Source organism: Notamacropus eugenii, chromosome 5 (genome assembly GCF_028372415.1).
Source record: "Notamacropus eugenii isolate mMacEug1 chromosome 5, mMacEug1.pri_v2, whole genome shotgun sequence".
NCBI lineage: Eukaryota > Metazoa > Chordata > Mammalia > Diprotodontia > Macropodidae > Notamacropus > Notamacropus eugenii.
The window spans coordinates 216,965,824-216,990,614 of record NC_092876.1 but is presented as its reverse complement, the minus strand read 5'-3'; the positions used below and the strand labels follow the sequence as shown (position 1 = coordinate 216,990,614).

Here is a 24,791-nt window from a genome sequence, read left to right as displayed (position 1 = left end):
CCCCCTCTCTCCCCACTTACACTTCTACTTCCAATCTCTTACCGTAAGATCTTTGCCTCCTTGGGAGATTTCTCTCTCCCTCCTAAGGAAGAGCTCCCCCTGCACATGTAACCAGGACCCTGAATAAAGCCTAACCCTTGTTCGACTCCGGAAAGTCTCTTCTCTCATACGTTTATCCGGTTTGGCCAACCGAAGACCTGGGACAGGTAAGGTAAGACTCGGGTAGCACCATCTAATGAAGTAGCTATATCAAAAAGATCATGGCACCATTAAAGTATTGAAATATAAAAATATAATGAAATATTATTTCCCCATAAGGGTTTATTATTTATACACATGTTATAATGGATAGAGAATTGGCCTCAGAGGCAGGAAGACCTAGGTTCAATCATGCCTCTAACACATATTGACCATATGACTGGGGGCAGGCCATTTAACCTCACAATGTTCTAGATAACTCTAAAATGATAAGTTGTATTAAAAGTAAAGACTTGCATTGGTAGGGAGAGTCTGTGTGCCCTGAAGTTCCCTATAACAATAAAATAATAGCTTGGATATATTATCAAATAGTCACTGCATTGGTTTTTTTTGCTTAACTGTTTTTCTCTATTACAAGAGAAGGTTCAATTCTGGAATGGGGAAAGCTGGATATATTCAGAAATGACAGTGATGTAAAAACAAAAGGAAATAATAAAATGTTTTATAAGATGACAATAAAACAAAAAAAACCTTTTATGAGAATAATTGCAGGTTATTTATCTGCATCATTTACAGTAGACAACATGGTGGAGAAGTTCTATAAAGAACTCCAAGTTAAATCATATACCTGGTGACCAGTGTCAAATGAGAATATGTGAGGATGGTGAAAAATATTTTTGAAAATATAAGACAGAAAGAAGGACAGATGTAAAGTTTTCATAGAACACACACCTCTCCATTATTAATACTTTCTCCAAGAAACCATAGGCAGACAATGGACATAGTGAGTACTAAGCAGCAACAGGAAACATGAAATTGAATATATTTTAACAGACAAGAAATGACTCCTTAATGATGTAGGAGTCATCCCCGAATCAGCTCTCTGTGTATAGTCAGAACACTAACTTATAAAAACAAAACTTGAAATGATTATGAAGCTAAAAGAAAGAAGGATAATAAAAACATATTTAGTCTTTAATTAAAACAACTCAATTATGACCTATTTAAACAAATCATTGATATGGAAAAATGAATAATGGACCACAGAAATGACATGGACAACTGATTTTATGAAGATATTTCAATTCAATTCAATAAACATTTATTAAGTGCCAAGTATGTGCTAGTTCCTATACTAAGCACTGGGAATACAAAATGAGAAAAGGCAATCGCTGCACTCAAAGAGCTCAAAAATCTAATTATTTAAATTTCATGAATCAATTGCCATCAAAAAAAGATACTAAAATAGACAAAAAAGTTTCTTAGCAAACACTTGGCTTGCCAAATGGAAAGAGGTGGTGGCCAAAGGCAAAACTGGTATAGAATATAAACTCTTTTGTAAAATTTTTTACTCCAGCCTTTTTGACTAGATTAGGACCTTTGGCCAAGGAAGTGAGGAAAACCTTCAAAGAATTTAGAGAATATTAGACTTTGCATCCTCCCCTAAGAATCCTAGTAGAATCGCCAAATCAGCTGATGACAAAAGCATCTGCATTGGGTGACACGGACAGAAATTTCTCTGGGAGAATAGGTGTTGGGATGCATACCCTAGATTTTACATGGGCTACATAAGAAAAATGGGAAAAAAATCTGCAAATACTGTTATAACAAACTTTCTTCACCATCAAGGATGGTGGTGGAGCCCCCCCCCTTTGAACTCTACTATTACAGTCCCATAGGACAAGTAGTTGAATTAAACTTAGCGGCTGTATAAGACATTGGTGCTAGAAGTACTATAATTCTGAAAGTTTTGAGGAATCAATTCATAAGATATCTGAAGGGGGGAAAAGTGTCAAGGGCATGGCAATAATCTTAGAACTCATTGAAGCTGAAAAGAGAGACTGAGAGAATATCAACAGCTATCAACCCACATGTCTAGTTTCTCATCTATGTGATATTTTGTGAATCATCTCCATACACATCAAGGACATTGCCAATGAAGATATTAGAAGAGTCCACTTTTTGCAAGCAACAGTCCACAGTGGAGCACATTTTTACCATCACTTAATTGAAAGCTGTAGAAAATATAAGAGCTTACTATTCTTATTTTTTTGTTCATTAAAAAAAAGTATTTGATTTGACAGAGCAAAACATCACCTTGAGGTCTCTCTTCGGCATCATAAAAATCATTCAAGATTCCTTGAAAGATATATTACCAGAGATAACATTGCTCAAACATCCTCTTATCCTAAACATCAAGTGGGGCATAAAATAAGGACAAGGATGCTTTTCAACCAGGTTCACCACAGTGATGGAGGAGGGCCATAGAATATGTGGTGAGAGGGGTACTTGTTTTATGTGGGTCAGGATGGTCCTTTAATGGAGCAGGGAGAATCTTTAGCTTCTTTTCTGCCTGATTCATAAAAGGCTTCCCCTATGGGCAGATGATTTTGGATGACTAAGAAGAATTCTCATTGCTTTCTAAGACACCTATTTATCCTGTTGCTGTTAGGTGCCATGATGACTGGAGGTAGAGGAGAGCGGTATTTTATCTAAGTCAGTATCCTTTTAAATTTTAGGAAATGGAACCTTTTTAATTGTTCTAAGTAAAATTGTTTTTACTGTATTTTATGGTGACAAGAAGCCTATTGCATTTTTACCCTGAACCTGAATGTCTTGGATGGGCTTGAATTAGGCTTGGACCAAAATAGAATTCAAGCTGAAGAATGATTCTCTATAGACGTTGAGATTTTTCTGCTTACTACTAGTATTGCCACTATTACTACTGCTGCTTCTACTACTACTACTACTACTACTACTACTACTACTACTACTACTACCATTACCACCACTATCACTGCTACTACAGCTACTACTATTACTAGTGCTTTCAAGGTAGCTTCTCAGTCTGTAAAAATTTCCCTTATTGTCTAAAGCCTTCTCACTCTGGAACATCCCTCTACCAAGCTGCTCCTTTCTTCCATTGTTAAATTCTTCCAGGCACTCCATTTTGGGGACGGACTCAGGCCAACTATCCTTCCTTCCTCTCCTGGCTGTTCTTCTGACTGAGGACTTTAACATCATGACCCCTGGGGAAGTACAATCCCTTCTCTTCCCTCCCGTGTTTTTAGCTCCCTTTTATATTTGTATGTGTTGTCCCATTAGAATGTAAGCTCCTTGAGCGTCGGGATTCTCTTCCTTTTTGCTTGTACTTGTTTCTCCAGTGCCTGGCACAATAAATACTTGTTATCTGTTCGCCTCTTTTGTTGATTGATTAGTCAATCAACAATTTCATGAATATATTGCTATGAGAATTTACTCATTTATTTGCACTATTCAATATTTTTCTTCACTTTTAAAATCTGCTACAAGGGCAAATTCTAGAAGTGGGAAAGAGGGAGAGAAGATGATGGACAGAGTGCAATAACAACTGAGAAAAGATGCAAAATAGAATGAAATTTCTTCAAGTTGTCTTGTAGCTCCTGTCATAATTTTCTGTCAAAGAAATGAAAATCTTACCCATCCCTCATTTATCTGAATTTCTGAAACTATATTTCAAATGTCTCACAATCTAAATTATATCTTCTTTTTAAAGTTGGGCTCAATCCAGTTATTTCTTTTTATATTCACTTTCCCCTCACTTCTTAATAAGAGGGTAACTACTCGAGTCCTTTGTGTCAGTAGAAGTCCTTGCTCTCTGGGATTCTTAAGTGCTCAGCTGAGATTTGAAAATGACACTTGATTGATACCATCAGGTTCCATGTTCATCTCTTAGAATTTATTGATACCTAAAAATTAAAAAAAAAAAAAGAATTTACTGATACCTGCTGGAGAGTTTCCATTTTCCTGGAAAACTTTCAAATGTCTTAGACTCTCCCTCCAAACTAACCTTTGCAGTACATGCTGTGGACACGGGGCATTATTTATTTCAAAACTAGGTTGAAGATGGTTTGGAGATGCTCAATCCCTACATAGCTTTGTATCCCCAATATCATCAGTATTGAAAGTGCCCAAACCAAAGGGCAGACTTCACAATCACTAGGGATCTAATGATGATGAATTTCCTGACTTCCTCGGTTAAACCCAAGGAAGTAACAAAGGTTTCAAATGAACGAATAAGCATCAGTTCCTTGGAATTATTTTATTTTTCACTGAAAGGAAAGACAAGTTTGGCTTGAAAATCCTCACTCATCTCACAGTGTAGAGAAGTTGTTTGGAGAGATAACTGAGATCCATGCAACTGGAGCCAGGATACAAGCTAGGTGGGGACCTCTAGGGGGCACATTAGATGGAGCACAGGACTGGGAGTCAGAAAGACTCATCTTCCTGAGTTCAAGTCTGGCCTCAGACACTTACTAGCTGTGTGATCTTGAGCAAGTTACTTAACCCTGTTTGCCTCAGTTTCCTCATCTGTAAAATGAATTGAAGATGGAAATGGCAAACTATTCCATTATCTCTGCCAATAAAACCTCAAATAGGATCATGGAGAGTCAGATATGATTGGAAAATTGCTCAAGGAGGACCAGGGCCAGCATAAGGCAAAATAGTCAGGTGGTCAAAGTTAAACTTTGATGTCCTTTATTTTCTAATTTTTTCCCACTGTCACCCTTTCAGTGACTTTTCTACCCCAGAACAGAAGGCCAGTGGTCTTGTGCTCCATTTCTAGGAGACAGAAAACTGTCAGACTAGTTTATCTGAAAGGTGTTTCCAATTCTAAGTCCTATAAACCTATGATAGACTAAGGTGTTTGTAACTCATGTTGCCCCTTCAAGGAGTTTTTGAATTATGAAGGAGTAAGATGATTGGCTCAGAGGAATAAATTCTTCTAAAAACTATATTTTATTGATGTTTTGGGTTGGTTTTTTTTAACATTATTATCACTTCCCAATAAACCCTTCGGTTGAGAAAGAGTTAAGAAAAACAACCAACCCATCAAAACAAGACATATAGTGCATACAACATTTTACACCTATAATCCACTGCCTCTCAGTCAAGAGTGGGAAATATATTTCATCATCAGTCTTCTGAAACGAAAACTAATCATTGCATGGATCTGAATTCTGGTGGTTTTAGTGCTGTTTTCCATGAAGTAATAGATTAACTAAAGTTTAACATTATTGTGATAGTATCTATGTTAATTCTTTATTCTACTTTCTTCACTGGTTCCCCCAAGTCTTCCTAATTCCCTGAATTCCTCATATTTATAATTTCTTATGGCTCAGTAATATATGATTACAAGTATATACCACATTGATGCCCCCCCCCTTTTTTTCTTCCACAAAAAATGCCACCATGACTATGGGACCATCCTGGAATCATTTTTTTAATGGAATTTCAGGTGTGAAGATGGTCCAGTGGGTTTGGGGGTGATGTAGAGTAAAAGGCCTTTCTTGGCCATCCTCAAAACCTATTCTATAGATAATAGCTTGGCCAGAGGACCAATTAGCCCAAGGATAGTGGATTAGTAATAGGTTGCCTGGGGATTGGCAGGATGTGGAGACTGCCTGCTCTTTCTCTATGGCCTCTGGCTTCTCTGCTCTCTTGCATCCTCTCCAGAAAACAGGAGGAGGGCTGGCTGGGGGCTGGCTGGTTGTTTGTGTGCTTGGCTCCCCACTTCTTCCCCTGCTGTGAACAGAAGCAGTGTCTCCTTGATAAGCTACCCCTAGCAACGAGGCTATGGATTCAGAATTCAGTATTATTTCTCTGTCTGCCATTTGGGGCAGAATCTTGAATGTAGCTATCCTTCAGAGGAGTGGTCTCTCCCTCTGGGTAACTAAAACAGCTCTCTCCAAAGCTGAGAGATTGTCTCTGGGCCAGTAAACTTGATGAGAAGCCGCAGGAAGTCAGCGCCAACCCCACAGGCAATCCTAAAGAGTTGTTTCAATTGTAGCTCTAAGACAGTCCCCAGGAGCCCAACTACATTCTTTTCTACAGGAATACAGACTTCAAACCCAAACCACAGAAACCCAATGCCTTCATTTATAGCAGGAAATGCCAACCTCAAACATACCACTTAAGAAAAATAACAAAAGACCCAGGCTCTTGACCAGAACTCATTTAGTTCCTTTACTCTTGAATTCTAAGGGTTGGGCCTACAAAGCTATTCTAAAACATTATTATCTTCATGTGTCAATTCCCAAGAGGACTTTGGTAGGAGGAAGACATTCGCATCAACGAAATGAGCAATTTAGGTCAGAGAGTCATTGATCTGGATGAGGTGGTAAAAAAGTATCCAGTCAAATGAACAGATAATTTTCAAAAAGAAGAATCCCAATTCGTTAATTATCACTTGGAAAAATACTCAATCTCCCTAACAACCAGTGAGATTGGAATTGAAACAACTGAGTCACCACCTCACACCTGTCAGATGGCAAAGATAATTAAAAGCAAAGAAAGGGGGGTATTGGATGGCTAAACAAAAGGTTAGCCCCTTCAGGGGCTAACAAAAACCAATTCATTTTGGTTTTTGTATCCTCAACACAAAGCACAGTCCCTGACAAACAGTAGGTGCTTAAAAATATTTTTTGACTAATTGTGGAGAAATTGGTACATATTCATTGCTGGTAGAATTGCAAACTGCAGAGTCTTTTTAGAGAATGATCTAGCAGCTGGGGGTGAAGGGGGAAAAAATTCAATCCTTTGACCCAATAAGTTCCTTGTTGGGGAAATGTTCTGAAAAGTGTTATCAAAAACAACAATAAACAAGAGCTCCCTATTCTAAGATTTTTACAACCGCATTTTATGTAACTAAAAAAAAAAAACAAAACTGGAAGCCACCCAAGTGCTCAAAAATGGGAGAATGGTTAAATCATTTATTTATTCAATAAACATTTATTAAGTGCCCTCTATGTTCCAGGCACTATGTTAAGTGTTAGGGGCACAAAAAGAGGCAAAAGACAGTCTTTGCAATCAAGGACTTAATCTAATGGAAAAGACAACATGCAAACATATATCCATATATATGTATGTACACACACACACACACACATATATATGTGTGTGTGTGTGTGTGTGTGTGTGTGCACAGTGTGATGGCAAGCAAAATAGGATCTTTTGCTGTTTTTGTTTTAGTATAATCAAATGTCTCTGATTGAATCTTGCTTTTATCAATCAAGAGTCTTTACTAGGAGTAAAGTCCAGAAATAAGAGTTTCTCTAACTAGAAACAGTATATGTATTTGTGTATTGTTAATTATTTTAATGTGATTAAAGATCTTCCCCACCCATTAATGGACCTGCCCATTAAGGGGTGTTTGATTAGGGAAGATTTGTGGGAAGGTCTTCAAAGTTGCCTTTCCTTTTATGGATGCAGATCTAGGAACTTTTGATAGCAGCACCCCCCACCCTGTGTTGGAGTGCTTACTGTTACATTACACAAACATACACAAAACAAGCTATAGACAAGATAAGTAAGAAATAATTCTATAATTTAGCAGTGTTTGGGAAGGCTTTTTGTAGAAGCAGGATTTTAGTTTAGCTTAAAGGAAGCCAGGAAAGTCAATAGCTGGAACAGAGGAAGGAGAGCATTCCAGGCATGGGAGTTAGAGAAAATGATTTGAATTGAGAGGTGGAGTGTCTTGTGCGTGGAGCAACCAGGAGACCAGTGTCCTGGATCAAAGAGTATGTTTTGGGGAACAAGCTATAAGAAGACTGGAAAAGTACGAGAGGCCTGGGTAATGAAAGTCTTTGAATGTCAAACAGAACATCTTGCACTTGATCCTGGAGGCAATAAAGAGTCACTGGAGTTTACTGAGTAGGGAAGTGATGTAGTCAGTCCTACACTTTAGGAAAATCACTTTGGTGGCTGAATGAAGGTTTTACTGGAGTAGGGAGAGACTTGAGGCAGGAAGATCTGCCAGAAGGCTATTACAATAATCAAGGTGTGAGATGATGAGGCCCTGCACTAGAGTGGTGGCAGCTTCAGAGGAGACAAGGTGGCATCAAGATATTGCCAAAATAAACTTGACAGACCTTGGCAACAGCTTGAATATGGCAGGGGTTGGGGGAGAGTGGGGAGAGTTATAATGAAGAATCCAGGATGCCTCTGAGGTTGTAAGCCTGAAGGATTGGAAAGATTGGAAAGGATTGTCCCTACAATAATATGTAAGGTAGGAAGTGGGAGGAGGGTTTAGGGAAAAAGATGAGTTCTGTTTTGGAAATACTGAGCTTAAGAAGTCTACTGTGTATTCAGTTTGAGATGTTTTAAAGGAAATTGGAGATGCAAGATTGGAAGTCAGCAAAAACACTGGCGCAGAAAAAGTGGATTTGAGAATGATCAACATAAAGATGATAATTAAATCCATAAGAACTGATGAGATCATCAAGTGAAGTAATCTAGAGGAAGAAGAGAAGAGGGCCCAGGACAGAACACTGAGGGATACCTACAACTAGAGTGTGTGATCTGGAGGAGAATCCAGCAAAGGAGGTAAAGAAGAAGTGATCAGCTAGGTAGGAGGAAAACTAGGAGACAGTAGTGTTCCAAAAACCTAGAGAGAAGAAAATATCAACGAGAGAGTGATTAACAGCATCAGAAGCTGCAGAAAGGTTAAGGAGAATGAGAAGTGAGAAAAGACTATTGGATTTGGCAACTAAGAGATCACTAGTAACTTTGGAGAGAGCAGTAGGTCAGAAGTCAGATGGCAAGAGATTAAGAAAAGAATGAGAGGAGAAAAAGTGGAGTGCGCTAATCCAGACGGCAGTTTTGAACAGGTTAGCCACAAAAGGCAGAAGAGATACAGGACGGTAATGGGGATGGTACAATGAAATGAGGGATTTTTCATGGGTATGTTTGTAGGCAGTAGGGAATGAGATAACAGAGATGAAACAAAAAAAATGAGAGGGGATGACAGAGGGGGCAATTTATTGGAGAAGATGGGATAGAATGAGATCACTTGAACAAGTAGAAGGGTCAGCCTTGGTAAAGGGCAAGGCTGTTTCATCATGTGAAAAAGGACTGAAGGAAGAGAAAGTATCAGAAGGCACTTGAGTGAGAGGTGAGAAAAAAAGAGAGAAGAAAGAGTTCATGGCAAATGGCCACTTTTTTCTATAAAATATGAGTCAAGGTTCTTAGTTGAGAGAGTGGGAGCCATGGAAGGTTTGAGGAGGAATGGAAAGGTTTGGAAGAGCCACTGAGGAGAGTAGAATAGTGACTTGATTAGGGAAATATAATAGGATTGCCTAGCAACAGGGAAGACCTTGTTGAGGCTGTGCAATATAAATTTGTAGTGGACCCAATCAGAAGAGTTGTGTAATTTTCTCCATCTATGTAGAGCAGCACATATGTAGGAGTTAAGGTGGTAAATGGTGGGACTGATACAAGGCTGAGGCTTGACTGGGCATAATCCATGATATGATAAGAGAGTTAGGAAGGAGGACAGTGTAGATTGAATTTGTTCACCAAGGAGTCAAGATAGGAAGAAGAAGAGGGAGAGGCTAGTACAGGGGTGATGGAAGAGAATGGAGGAGTCAAGGGTTTGCAGGTCATGTTGAGAATGGAGAGTAAGGTTATGTAAGGGAAAACAAAGGGAGAGATGAAAAGTCAATAGATTAGGGAATTTCAGAATTCTTGAACATGAAGGTGGTACACCTGTAAAGTGATGGCAAGATCAAGAATATGGCCATCTTTGCGTGTGCCTGAGGTAGGGTGGAGAAGTAGCTCATGAAACAATAGGTTGAAGAATTGAGTGGTTATGGTATTTGAGGAAGAATCAATATGTATATTGAAGTCCCTCTAGTACGCGGGCAGGAATTGAGGAGAGAAGATCAATTATTATACATGAAAGTAATGGAATACTAAATTCCATTAAGATTATAAAATGCAAGGAAATGAATCTGGAAAGATCTTTTTTTGACTGGACTGCGTTTTTTTTTTTTATATAGAAAGCTCCTGATAGGGAAATTCTCTGTACCAATGCAGGTGGACAACTAGGCTTCTGTTTACAATCTTAAGAAATTTCCAGGTTTGGGGCGGCACATTGAAAGGTCAAGAAACTTGTCCAGCCAGCATCATTTAAACAATATGTCTCAAGGGCAAGACTTGAATAAGCCGAAGCCTACTCTGTTGTATCACACAATACCTCATTGATCACATAGGACAATATGTGAATATGAATAAAAGGACAAAGAATCCTAATACGTTTTGAAGGACTGATTGAAACATTGTTGATATGTATAAATTAATGACTTTCAAAGTAAGTTACTTAACATATTTAGTGGATTTTACTGTTAAATATTAAATTTTTAAATAACATTTAATTTTTTAAAAGAAATTTATATAGTCAAAAGATCTCATTCTACAAATAAGGAAACTGAGGCCCAGAGAAGTTTGGTAGATTTTATGGAGCTTCAACAAACTAGTGAGAGTTAAGAAGGCCTTCAACATGACTAAACTTTATTACTGCAATAACTACCTTGGAAATCACTGCAGCAGACAAATTATGGGAACTCAGATGCTATAAAATACTAAATAACTGAGAGAAAATAAAAGCAGTATATTATACCATGGTTCTCTCTGTATTGCATATATGGCTTTCTATCCCTTTGGCTAACACAATCTTTTAGCTAGAAAATCAAGAGGGTGCTTTTTTTCCCTGAGGCTGTCTGTGTTATGCAAGTGGGAGTTGCAGTAGGCAAAGAAAGATTATTTCTTTCTTCACTTCATACTCTATTGAGTTCTCAGCAGGTAAAGTCAAAAAGATGGCTCTAGAGAAGATTCTTTTAATGACTCTTCTGTTGACATGTCATCTTGGAAGAATGCTTTCTCAGTTGATAAACAGGTCAATGTTACATTGATCCAAGTATACACTGGACCTCATATGACACACACTTTACCACCTCTGTTTTAGCATCAGGGACCCACTTCGATCTATCTCCCCAATTCCTAACAAAGACTAATTCTCATAGTAAAAATGAGTGAAGAATGGTTGCAGACAGAAAGGCTTCCAGAATATATTTTTGTTTCTCTCCTAAATCCTCAGACTGGTCTCAATGGGTGACAGTTGAAGCAAATCTAAAGGTGTTACCCCGTTAATAATCATTCAGCAGGACTGATTCCTCTGTTGAACAAAGAGAAACACATTGAGTGAAGAGAAACCAGTCTAACTAACTCCCCCTAACTATCTACTTCAGGGCATCCTTAGCAATCTAATATGGTCCTTTCAGTTCAACTATTTGCTTGTGAGTGACAAGGCATGATGCTGATAAAAGGTCCCTGTGCACAAATTCATTAAATTTAACTGAGGTAAACGCAGTGTATTTATAGTGAAGTTGTTCAGCTTATAGCAGTACATATCTGCTAATTAATTGGCACATTTGCAATTAATTATGAGTGTTGCAACAGAAGTTTTAATGAAGCCAAGAGTGCTTTGAGCCACAAAAACTCTCCTTCTGGAACAATCCCATAAAATCAGAGCCCTAACTAGGAAAGGGTGAATTAGGCGTTTTCCTAGGGCACTCAAATCTTGAGGCGAAAAAATATTTCATTAATGATTTTACAAAATAGTGTAGCACCAATAGGTATCTTTGTAGACGGTAGAAATCGTCAGCTAGTACTTGATTATTTCTGCTTCTTCCTTCTGAAAAGGAGAAGAGCTGAATTTTTCTGAAGGCTTCCTGAGGTGCGGTTTAAGGTGACACCTTTTCTTCAGTCCCTCCCTTCTTCCTGCTTCTCCCTTTATCAGAGACTTAGTCAGCCACATTTTATTATAACAATTACCTTGCTTTTAGCTTAGGAGCAATATGATAGCATTTAGATTCATATGGCACCTTTCCTCGCTATTTAATTAAGTTTTTACATCAAATGAAAAATTAAAATCATAATAGCTCAGAGCCCCTAGAATGTTAGGAAAATCTTTAACATTTAGACAGTTTGGTTCTCTGCCTTAATTTAATTTTTACATTTTTCCAGTTACCTCTTCATCTTTATATGTTTGAGACAAAATCACAATACAGGGACTATTTAGGTAAAGGAAATAAAGAGCGTAATAGCAAATAATTGGAAATAAATAGATGCCCATAGATTAAGGAATAGTCAAACACACTGTGGCACATAAATATAATGGAAATATGACTGCTCTAGAGGAAATTATAAATGTGATGAATACAGGGAAGCATGAAAAATCTATGTGAACTGAAGCAATGTGAAGTAAGAAGAGGCAAGAAAACAAATACACAATAATTATAATGTAAATAGAAAGAAAACACACACATAACAAAAGCCAATGTTCCAAAATTATAAAGGACGAGTATGGCACAAGAGAAGAGGTCTGAGAAAACCTGCCACTAACCTTGCAGAGGTGAGAGTCACAAATATGGTACACCGCACATAACTGCAGACTTTTTTGATGTATTGATGAGTAATGCTGGTTTTTCCTCCTTTTTCATCTTTAAATTATTATTAATCACATGGAATGGTTCTCTGAGGGAGGAAGAAGACTGGAGCAAACCATGGTAATGTAAAAAAAAGATATCAATAAAAACCTATTTTTTAGAAAAACAAAATAAAGATGCTTAACTTGGAAAGAGGATGTGTAGACATGATAATTAGACATTAGTAACAGCATCGTTAATGATGAGCTAGAGGTTAACTTGGCCAAGGTAAAATTTTCCAAAGCAATACATAGGAATATCATTTAACTGGGAAATCTATTGACTACTTTCTACAGCCAGTGCCTTGGATATGTATTTCTAATGATATTAACCATTTTCTTCTTAAGTTGCTGCAAAAGTGCAATATCATTGGCTTGTTTGGGACCTTTATAGATTTTAAGTTTGGTTAAGGCCAGAAGGCTACTCAAGGGCTTCACTAACTCCAGATGCAAGGAGACCCCAGAGCAGGCTGCCTAAGAAATCCACTAAATTGCAACATTGAGATGACTGGCATAATTCTACCATATTAACAACTACGCGTTCAGCAGGCTGTTGATTCTCTTATTGTGAAATTTACATCTATGAACAGTGGAATGCTAAGAAGTGTGTTTTCTATTCCCAAAGGACTTTTGAAGCAAAATGCCATCCACATCCAGAGAAAGAACTATGGAATCGGAACACAGGATGAAGCAGACTATTTCTTGTGTTGTGTTTTGTTTTTGTTTGGTTTTTCTCACGGTTTCTCCCATTTATTTTAATTTGTCTATGCAACATGACTAATGGGAAAATGTGTTTAATAGGAATATATGTGTAGAACTCGTATAAGACTGCATGCCACCTCAGGGAGGGAGAGGGAGAAAATTTAAAACTTATGAAAATTATTGTTGAAAACTGAAAACAAATCAATTAATTTAAATATTAAAAAAAAAGAAATGTGTTCTCAGTAACTGTCAGAATTCATCAAATGCCTTAGGTAAATTTTTTATAGTGAGGAATTTGAATGTGGCAGATGTTTGAATACCACAGAATATCAGGGTCATGTCCTATTCCTTTGTTGCAGTGTTTATCTTATTTGCCTCAAGATCAAAAGGGAGTAAAAAAACATAGAAGGACAATAAGAGCTTAAGAATTCCAGAATGCTGGCAGACTGACATCAAACTCTTCATTATGTCCCAAGATAGCTACTTTAGGACAAAGTTTCCTTATTTTTAGACAAATTATTAATGAATAGAGGGCTGGGCTTGAAGTCAGGAATACATGAATTGAAATCTCAGCCTCTGACTCTACCTATATGACCCTGGGCAAATTATTTTTTAATCTAAGGAAGAGTTATCACATGCATTGGCGGAAGGAGTTCCCAGATCTGAGGTTCAGCACACAGAAGAAAATCACAGAGTTCCAGTATTTGGCCACTTTGATACCAATGGGAATGAATGCCTTCCAAGCTCTACCCATCTTTCCAACTTATCTTCCATCATTCCCCTTCATAAACTCCCCACTTCAGTTTCATTGTTCCCCATGTACATTCCCTCTGCCTATAATATCTTCCCCCTCTTCTCCACTTCTCTAAATTTTATTTTTCCTTTCAGATCCAACAATCCAACAAGATCCTCCTTAATAGCCCCAGACCTCAGAAATCATGCCCTCCTTTAAACTCCAACAATACTTCCTGTCTGGGACTAATTCAGCACTTAGGATTAGCTACTTTGTATTGTTGTATTATATAGAAGAATATGAACCTATGATTTCTTTGATGTAATGAACTCCCAGACGAGGAAATTCCCTCTGTCAACGCAGGTAGCATCTTTTTTGTAAGTCTTAGAGAATTGCCTAGAACAATGATCCTCCCAGTGCTGTCAAGGGACCCCAGGTTGTCCCAAAGTCAAAACTATCTTCATAGTAATGCTGAGATATTTTCATTTTAATACAGCAAATATCAATAAATATAACCCACATAAAATTTTTTAAAAGCTCTTTGGAGGGTCCTCAATAATTTTTAAGAGTATAAGGGGTGTCCTGAGACCAAAAAAGATTGAGAAGTACAGGAGTGGAGTGCTGAGAAGTTTTGTGATTTGACCAGGGTGTCACAGCCATTCAGGGTCAGGTATACATGCATGTGTGTATTGTATGCACTCTGTCTGTTGTGCCTGTACATACATGTGTATGTATTTGTAGGTTCATGTATATATATTTATATAAGCCTGTATTCATATACACACACAGATGTATACATGCATGCATGTGTGTAATTATATCCTTATACATTACACATACATATTGCCTGGCACCATGTCTAAAGATACAAAGATAAATATGCATAAATCCCTCTCCTCAAGTAGTTTACATTCTTTCCAGGAAGACAACATGTAAACATGGAGTACATACAAAATAAAATCAATAACAATGGGGAGAGATCTTAGCAAGTCAGGGGATCAGAAAACAATTCATGTAGAAGGTAATATCTGAGCAGAACTTTGAAGGAAATTAGGGATTCTAAAAGGCACAGAGATGTAAAGAGAGAATACACATACAATACAATGTTATATACTATACATATATATGCACGTATACACATGCATTGTGTTTCTACATATGTATATATACATATATACACATACATATGTACATGTGTGCATACATACATATACATCACATACATATACATGTGTGTACACCTAAGAGGGACAGTGTGGTACAGCGTATAAAGGTTGGTCTCAAGTTGGAAAAACCTGGGTTCAAGTGCTGCCTCTGATGCTTTCTGCCTTTGTGACCCTGGCCAAGTCATTGTTCTGTATAGTCTGGATTCAGTCAAAGGATGCACTTGAGGACCTAGAAGGTCACATGTGGCCTCAACACTGCAGGTTCCCCACCTGTGAATTTTAAATCCTTAGAATCCAGGTCACCATTCCACCCTTTAAAGAAATTTTCTCAGCAACATCTTGACTGGTGATCAACTAGATCCTATTTGAATACTAATAGGCAGCCACCACCTTTTGTGATGAACATTAAGAAGTTAGGTTTCCACAAGTTGCAGTTTCAAGGTGATATAAAATTACAAGCACTACCAACCAATCAGCTCTCAGCAGAAGAAGCTAGCCCAACAGCAAGGTTCTTGATAAAGGGAGTCAGGCTCAAAACTAGCCTAAACAGGCTGGGGTTAGTGACCCAGAGGAAGCTTTCCTTCATCGTGCTTGCTTGGTGAGTTCATTGTATATTATCTGACACACCCCGGGGGTGGAGAAAGCTGTCGTTTTTGAGCATGGGATGCATGATGAGGGAGGGGGGGACATATGGGAACATATCAAGGGGCAACATTGGATGTGTGATTCAGGGAGACTAAATGAAAGAGGTTTGGACCAATCCGGGAAAGAGGGGCTACAACAGACTAACAGTATAAAGCTTGCTGTCACTTCTGTATCAGTTCACTTTTCTCATCATAGAGAATGTGCTCGCTTCTTGCAAGAAGTGTAATAAAAAATTTTTCTTTCACTCTGGACTTCAGTTTTGTTATCTGGCCTGTATGTGAGCCTTACTCTAGATGGGGAGAGGGCTTGAGGAGAGGCACTATTTGTAATCTTTTGGAGAAAATTCTTGTTAGAAAGTTCTTCTGGTGACTGAGAGCTGTTTCTTCCCTAGGCAACCTGTTCCTTTGCGGGATTGCTCTCATTTTTAGACAATTATTTCTAATATTAAATCTAAATTTGTATTCCTGTACCAGTCCATCATTTGGACCCAATTCTACTTTGGTATAACACAGAAAAGTAGACTGTCTCTTCTATAGATCTTACCACATTGGTCATCCTGTTGGCTTTCAATTTACTGATGAATTTCTTGGTACTACCCTGCCATTGGTTTGATTACAAAAAAAAAAAAGGTTCTGAACTTGGACTCAGGAAAGACCTGGGGTTCAGTTCTTTCCCCTAACACTTACTAGTGGTATGACCAAAGGCGCTTCTCTTAATCTGCCAGTCTCAACTTCCTCACTTGTGAAAAAAGGAGAATAATTTCCATAGTGTGAGAGACAACTTGGCATAGTGGATAGAGAGAAAGTTGGCCTCAGAGTCAGGAAGATCTAAATTTGTGACTTATTGTGGATATCTACTGGTTAGGTATCTCTGAATTAGTCACTTGACCCCCAAGAGACTCTCTAAGACTATAACGTGTGGGACAGTTACCTCTCTGCTTTGTTAGAATACCCTCAACTGGGAATTTCTTACAGTAAAAAAAAGCAAATGGTGGCACCAAGGATAGAACACTGAGCCTGGAATCTGGTAAACCTGAGTTCAAATTCAGCCTCAGACACTTACTAGCTGTGTAACCCTGGGTAAGTTACTTAAGCTCTGTTTGCCTCAGTTTCCCCAACTGCAAGATGTGGATAATAAGAGCACCTACTTTGTAGGGTTGTTGTAAGGATAAAATGAAGCAATATGTGTAAAAAGTGCTAAGCATATATCCAGAGAAAAAATTGTGGAGTCTGAATGTAGATTGAAGCATATTATTTTCACTTTATTTTGTTTTTTTTCTTTCTCATGGTTTTCCCCTTTTGTTTCAATTCTTCTTTCACATGACTAATGTGGAAATTATGTTTAACATGATTGTTCATGTATATCCTATATTAGATTGCCTATTGTCTTGGGGAGATGGTAGGGAAGGGAGAAAAATTTGGAACTCAAAATTTTACAAAAATGAATACTGAAAACTATCTTTACATGTAATTGGAAAAAATACCATTAAGAAAAATATAAATAAAAAGCAAATTAAACATTAGAAAAAATTAAAAAGCAGTAGCATGGTGCCTGGAACATAGCAGCAACATACATAAATGCTTAAAAGTTACAGATCTAAATTCCCAAAGACTCATGATGGAAGATGCAATCCACATCCAGAGAAAGAACTATGGAGTGTGAATGCAGATCGAAGTAAACTAATTTTCCTTTTTTGGGTTTTTTTTTCTCATGGTTTTTCTTTTTAGTTCTAATTCTTCTTTACAATGTGACTAATGTAGAAATATGTTTGATATGATTGTGAATATATAGCCTATATCAGAATGCATGCAGTCTTGGGGAAAAAGAAGGGAAGGAAGGGGAAAAAATTAAAAACTTAAAAAGTGAATGTTGAAAACGAAAAATAAATAAATAATAAAACAAAAAAATAATTAGTAGTATCTACCCTCGTAAAGCTGCTGTAAGAATCAAATGGGATAATGTAAGATACTTTGCAAATACAAACGCATTATACAAATGTCAATTATTATTATTAGTAGAAGTAGTATAGGAAACATAACCACAAATTAACTAACCTGGATTATTTGCTATAGCCCTGGAGGTCTTTCAAGTGCAAAAGTGCTTTGGGGACTGTGGATTTTCATAATTCCCAATCTTTGCTTTGGTCACAACCTTTAATAATTTGAGAGAAAGGCTTATCTTAAAGGCTTAATGTCCTGTTCTATCTTCTTTGTCTGCCCTGCCTGAACCCTTTTTTTTATGCATTACATCCCCCACTTAGTCTATGAGTTCCTTGAGAACATAGACTCTCAATTTTTCAAAGTGTATCCCCCAGCTCTTAGCTAAGCACTGCATGTAGTAAGAACTTAATTCATGCCTTTGCATTCATTCATTTGGGAATCTGGAAGATTTCCAGTACCAAAGAGAAGTCTTATGGGATATTGTGCTCATTTTTCCAGCTATAACCTTTGCCAGAGGCCTAGAGTAGACAATGCTGACTTTGTGATTTTGGGCCTTATGGAAACAGTATACTCTGGATACTTGGGACACATACTCTCTTGGAGATTACAGAGTTCTACATGGCAACTAGAGAAGTCTAAATGTATAGCAGTTGGAGACGGTAGTAATGCATTTGATTATTTAAGGTGATATTAAAATGCCTTAATATTCAGCGAATTTGAGTGGCATTGAACACAGCATCCCCTTCCAGGGGAACATTAATATTACTGATTTTTTTTCTTTAAAAAGCAATCTAGATAGAAGTCAGTATCTCTTGAGGTCACATAAGATGTGCTTAGCTCTGAAATGAGATTTATGTTTAATATTAACCTGTCCTCTAAGCATTTTAAGGAAAAGTCTTATTTTCTAGTCACTCGTAGATTTTGAATATTTTAAGTTAGAAAGAATTATGGCTTAAAGCAAAAAGAATTTATTTTCAAGTCTTCCATCTTGGGAGGGGTGGAGTCTTTAGGGTAGAGTCTAGTAAGGGGCAGCTAGGTGGTACAGTGGATAGAATGCTGTGCCTGGAATTGGGAAAACTCATATTCCTGAGTTCAAATCTGACCTTATTATCTGTTTAACTCTGGACAAGTCACTTAACCCTGTTTGCCTCAGTGTTCTCATTTGTAAAATGAGCTGGAGAAGGAAATGACAATCTATTCTGGTATCTCTACCTAGAAAACTCCAAATAGGGTCACGAAGAGTCAGACAGCATTGAGCAGCAGCAGGGTAAGGATAGAGCAGAACTAGCATTGTGACTAGTTAGCCAACTTGGTTAGAGTACCGAGTGCTAATGAGGCCAGGTTCTTGGTTTTATTTTGGTCCATTCCTTTCTGCAAATTCACAAAGTCATGAGGAGAACTGGATGAAAGAGGGAGCGTGACTGAACCAGTGCTATTCCATCCCCACTGCTATAAGGAAAAAGCAGAACAATTACTTTAAGTGACCAGTAATCATCGCAGCTTCAGAGAGTGAATAACACTGATCTTGGAGTTAAAAATACCTGAATACAAACTCATCTGTTATCTATTAGCTGCAAGACTTTGACCAAGTCACATAACCTCTCTCAGCCTCAGTTTTCCCATCTGTAAAATGGGGGTGATAATAGTACCTACCTAAAAGGATTGCTATAAAGATCAAATGAGATAGTATGTGTACAGTGCTTAGCACAGTGCCTGGCACATACTTAACTGATGCTACGTAAATGCTAACTACTATTATTATTAAATGTGATCATATATGAATAGCTTTTTTCAGACTTTAAAGCACTGTTACCTATTATTATTGATAACAATGATGCTAATATTTATACAAGAATGACAGTATATAATCGTGTAGGCCTAAAATTCTATACTACTGACTCAGATTTTACCAAAAATAAGACATTTAATGTAAGTTTATGCAATTTTTTGAAGACACACTTCTCCACATTCACTGTTCAGAGATTTAAATGTCACAAAGAGAGTCAAGAGCCTGGTCAGTACATCGCTGCTTATATTGTGGAGCAGTGCCATTTATCTTAATAATCCAATTTATGATATTTCTTAGTTGACATGCTCTGGGGTCATCTTGTATGCTGAGTTAATGATGCACTCTGGTGATCCCCTGGCTTTGACCAAATGTGATATTTCTAGTAAAATCTACTCAATTCCTCATATATTCGTAAAGTACCTAACTGTAAAGAAAAGCAGCATGTTAGAGTGGATGGGGGCCAACCCTGGAGGGAACAAGATCTGGATTCAAGTCTTGACTCTGATATATACTAGTTGTATGGTTATAGCTAAGCCACTGCCCCAAGCAATTCTCTAAATTTGTGTGGAAATCCCTTGATCTCTCACTGCCTCCAAGGGATTCTCTCATCCAGAGGTTCCAAATTTTGTTTGGCTTACCTTGTATAATAGTAATTTCTATGGAAAGATCTTTCTCACTCATTGATAGGCCCATATAATCTACTTGAATCATCTACAAGCTTAAGTCACATGCAGTGGGAGCAGCTTGCTGAACCAGGGGAACAGGAAGGGTGGAGCACAACCAGGAGGAAGTGAGTGAGCGAGGTCAGGGAAGAGGAGAGAGGACATAGGCAGGCAGGGGAAGCAAGACTTAGGTGGATGAGTGTTTGCTTGTGAGAAGGCTCTGGCAAAGCGGGAGAGACTTGGGAATGGCTTTGCCCCCTGCAATGATCATGTTTATTAACTTCTTAGTCACCATTACAAATTTAACTTTCTGGTTCTGGGATTTAGCTGTATGATGTCTGAATAAATGTTTTTCTTCTGCCTTCTGTATGGAGAGTCTGTTATACTTTCTGATTAAGAACTACACTGGCATATTCATAGTCACCACCAGTGCTAAGAATATTGTCTTGGCAATACACCTTGCCCTTTTCAAAAAAAAAAAAAATTACTCCTGTCTCTCAGGAAATATACTTACTTTAACCCTTTAACTTTTTTTAAAAAAAATTTGCATCATTTAAAAGAAATAATTTTTTAATGATGTATCTTAAATTTAATGAGTTATTGTAAATTTGTAGGGGTTTTCATGCATTGAAATTTTGATGATATAACTGTATAGTGTCATATTGTAAATAAATCATTACATGCACATATTTCTGCCAATGCATGCTGGACTTTCCAACAATGAGCAACACGCTAGCCTGCCAACACTTGCTTGTTAAGACCTGTTGTTGGACTTTACCACTGATCAGTTATAACCTGCATTTTGTGTGTTTATTAGGAAAATAATGTAATCACTGTGACTTTAACTCTATTACACAACAGATGAAACATGTACAAAAGGTTTTTCAAAAATTTTTTCCTTCTTTATGCTTCCACCACCAGCATAGTTTTACTCAGTGCCTCCCAATTGCACCCACAACTACTACCATCCCTCCAATTGTTCTAGTGTCCCCCGGGGGCAGTATTTTGGGATCCTATTTCATTTTGGGAACCTATTCTCTAAGACTATAAGGGAAATACACTGGAAATAAGCAATTGATTTGGAATCAGAGGATCTATATTTGAATACTCTTATGTATGGCTCTTATGTAATGGCTCTTATCATTTCTGTGGATGTGAACAAGTCACTGCAATTCTTTGGGCCTCAGATCCTAAACTAAACTGCTGACCTACATTGGCAGAGGGAGTTTATACAAAGGAATTTTCCCTATATTGCTGAAATCAGGGATTGTGTAACATGTATAACATGACAGCTAGGGTGTTGGGGATAAAAATTTGTTTTTAAATGACCCAGTCCCTGAACTTGGAGGTTATAATCTAACAGAGACAACACAGACATCTGCCTAGCCACCTATGGTAGAATAAGATAAAGAAAAGAAGACATTGAGAGCAAAATACTGTAAGAAAATTTCATCAAATGGAACTCCCTCTTTCAAACCCAAATGCCTACTAACACAAACCCTTCAAATTCAAAAACTCCCTCCTCTGAAAACTTAATCTTCTCACTGAAAGATCTAAGACTGCCCTGCTTGATAGGAGAATTGTTCAGTCTCAGTAGGACACGTACCCCAAGGATGAAACATTTATTATACTGTGTGAGGGACATAATTTTTTAAAGTGTCATAAAAATCAAGTAGCTGCCTTTTAAACTTACTGCCATATTTTATATTCATTGCAGCCAAATCTTCTCAAGACAGCTGGTAACACTGGAGCACTTGCAGAGCCCTGAACTCTTGGGTGGTGAAGTCCTTGATTGCTGCTGTAACTAATAGAGTGGCTGAAAAGAGGTCTTTGCCAAGTGGTGTGCCTACTGTGCAACTGGGAAAAGGAAAGAGGAGTGCTCTGGACAGTTTACCTCTTTACCTATCAAGATGAGAGTGAGGCTGAATTAGGATCTTCTGCTGCTGTCTCCAGTGGCTAATATTCCAGAAGGCTATTTCTACCTATGTCTATCAACAAGCCTGTTTTGTGCCTGCTTTGCTGGATCCCTACTAGGCACCAAGAGTTTTGCTAGATGCTTAAAAGAAGCAGACAAAAGTTAAAGAGCCCTCAAGGAATTTATATTTTATTGGGGGAGACACCCTGTATGTATAGATACAAAAAAATAGATACAAAACATTGAGGAGCAGGCAATAGCCTGTGAGTAGGGGAGAGGGAGAGAGACAGGAAAGGATTCATGCAGAGGTGACTTGAACTGAGTTTTGAAAGAAATGAGGGGATTCTAAGAAAAGAAGTTGAAGTGGAGAGTGTATTCTAGATATGGGAGGTGGCCAGAGCAAAAAGGCACAAGGAGGTGGGAAATGGAATGTTAGAGTCCCCAAAAATGGAATGTTAGTGTCAGTTTCATGGCTGAACATGAAAGGGAGTAATGCGTAAGGCTACAAAGTATCAAATTGCTACCTGTGTGCCTGAGCTTCCAGGCCTGCCAGCCCATGTGGCTGGGCCTCGGCTTGTGGCTTCCGCCCCTATTTGGAGCATCCTCTTGGATCCAGGGTGGGTCCCAAGCCCTTGCTTCAGGAGGGCCCACCTGTTGCTTCTTACCCCACGTGGGCTTCTCTGAATCAGACGTTAGAGGTCTGGCTGTGTGGTCCGTAGCCCGGGCTGCCCAATTCCAAGCCGTGCTTGTTTCCCTGCTGGGGCACCTCTCCATGTCGGCTCTGCCTCGGAGCGGAGCTCCAGGGGCCCAGCTGGTTTCCGCGCTTTAGACATCATTAGCAGAATGTCTACAATAGGGCCCCGGCTCCTTGGAGCCCAGGCCCCATCTACACGGGCCCCGACAGCCTGTGTTACAACGCTACAGGAGGGTGCCTGTCTTTCCCTTTTCCCCGCACAGTTTCTCTCTGAATACAGGTGATAAAAGGACATTCTATCGAATAGTACTTTTCTCTTTTTTCTTTAATGACCAAATCGCACCTGCTGGTGCTCCAAAAAGCCAGCTGTTTGGGAAGGCTTTGGAGAAGCTGGAACTCGGCTAAAATGACATTCCAACGCCCTGCCCCCCCTTTCCCATTCTGCCAGGACTGAGGTAGCCAGTTAAAAATCTTACTCTGGGGTCTCCCCTCTCGCCCCCTGCACGGAAATCTCCCCGAGCCCCAAGCACAGGGAGCGAATGTTGCATTGAAGGCGCTCCTGGGTTGGAATCATTTCTCCGAGGACTGGTATACCTTTTTAAAAAATTAATGGCGTATCGTATTTAAGGTTGAAAAGCAATTAGAACCGACCTCCTCGAAGCCCTGCAAATCCATGCAAGAGACCGCCACCTTGTGACCACCACGGGAAACGCGACTCTAACTTTGATTTATTTTTGTTTTTCCACGGAATTTGCTGCTTAACCAGGAATGACAACAAAGAATTTGTAATACTGACAGGGTGGATGAAGTTAGCAGGTTTTCCCCACATCCTTCACACTCGTATCCTTCCATTCCTGAAGGACTAATGAACACTGATTAGGACTTGGAGGCATTTGGTGAGGAGTTTGGAAAATGAGGGCGCTGGCAGATACATTTTGGGGAGATCAGCCCAGTGATTTCACAGGATCAGAGATTTATATCCAGGAGGGACCTCAGAGGGCATCTAGCCGAACGCCTTTTTACAAACAAAGAAACTGAGCCCAGAGAGATGAAGTGTGTTAAAAGGATTTCAGAGGCTCCTGCTGATACCAGTTGCTCACGAAGTGTGAAATCCTGGCTCCAACATCACCTATGATCATAATATTTAGACTTGGAACGGACCTTAGAGGTCATCTGGTCCAACCCCTTACTGGAGAGGAATGAGGCCCAAAGAGATTAAATGGCTCAAGGCTACACAGGTATTAAATCTCAGAACCTGCATTCAAACCTATGTCTTTTGACTAAATCCAGTACTTTTCACTACACCAAGACAAGTTCATTCCATCTGCTCCTCCTCACCTAAAATGGAAACTTCCTATCCTTTCTTCCTTCCTTCCCCTCTCAAAGGATAAGGTGGCCTTCCTCCTTGCTGAGACCAGAGTTCTCTAGGATCTTCTTCTTTCTGTCATCTGTTCTCTCTCATTTTTCTTCCTCTCCTGACTCCTCCTTGATCTATAAACATGCTTCCCTATTTTTCTTTAAAAAGCCTTCCCTCAGTCATGCTATCACCTATAACTTCTGTCCACTGGCTGACAAGTAAACTATAGTTACTATGGAATTGGGGTGTTGAGGGAGGACTAGCACCTCTGGCATGAGGGCTTGCTGAGCTCTTTTCAGGGCTTCTCATCCATCTTGGGTGTCTACCTGTCACCCAACTCTCACCTGTGGCTCCAAGAAGCTGTAGTATGCACAGCAGCCACACCCCAGTAAATCCACTTGACAGATAGGATAAACCAGGTTGAGGGTAACTAGCAGGTGCCAAACCTATTGGTGATGATTTAGGGGGATGTCTACCCCAAACATGTGAAGACTTCCCCTGGTGAAACAAGTAAATGAGCGCAATTTGTTCCAGCAGCCATGAAGGCGGCTAAAGCAAATAACGTGGAATCCGTAGAGCTTACTTAGACATGGAAGACACCAAGGTCATCCACGGCATCCCAAGCCATCACCCGTTGTCTTCACTTTTGTCTTCCTCTGGAAGAGAAAGTGAGACAGATAACTGTG

General features: G+C 38.8%; 1 long non-coding RNA gene across 1 annotated transcript; it reads right to left on the bottom strand.

Moving 5' to 3' along the window:
* Positions 1–1,248: 1,248 nt before the first annotated feature.
* LOC140505752 (uncharacterized) lies at positions 1,249–23,695 on the bottom strand. Its single transcript, XR_011967647.1, has 3 exons — positions 22,579–23,695; positions 12,422–12,569; positions 1,249–3,926 (listed from the first exon to the last, which is right to left on the bottom strand). It is a non-coding gene; the product is annotated as an uncharacterized lncRNA (long non-coding RNA).
* Positions 23,696–24,791: the final 1,096 nt, after the last annotated feature.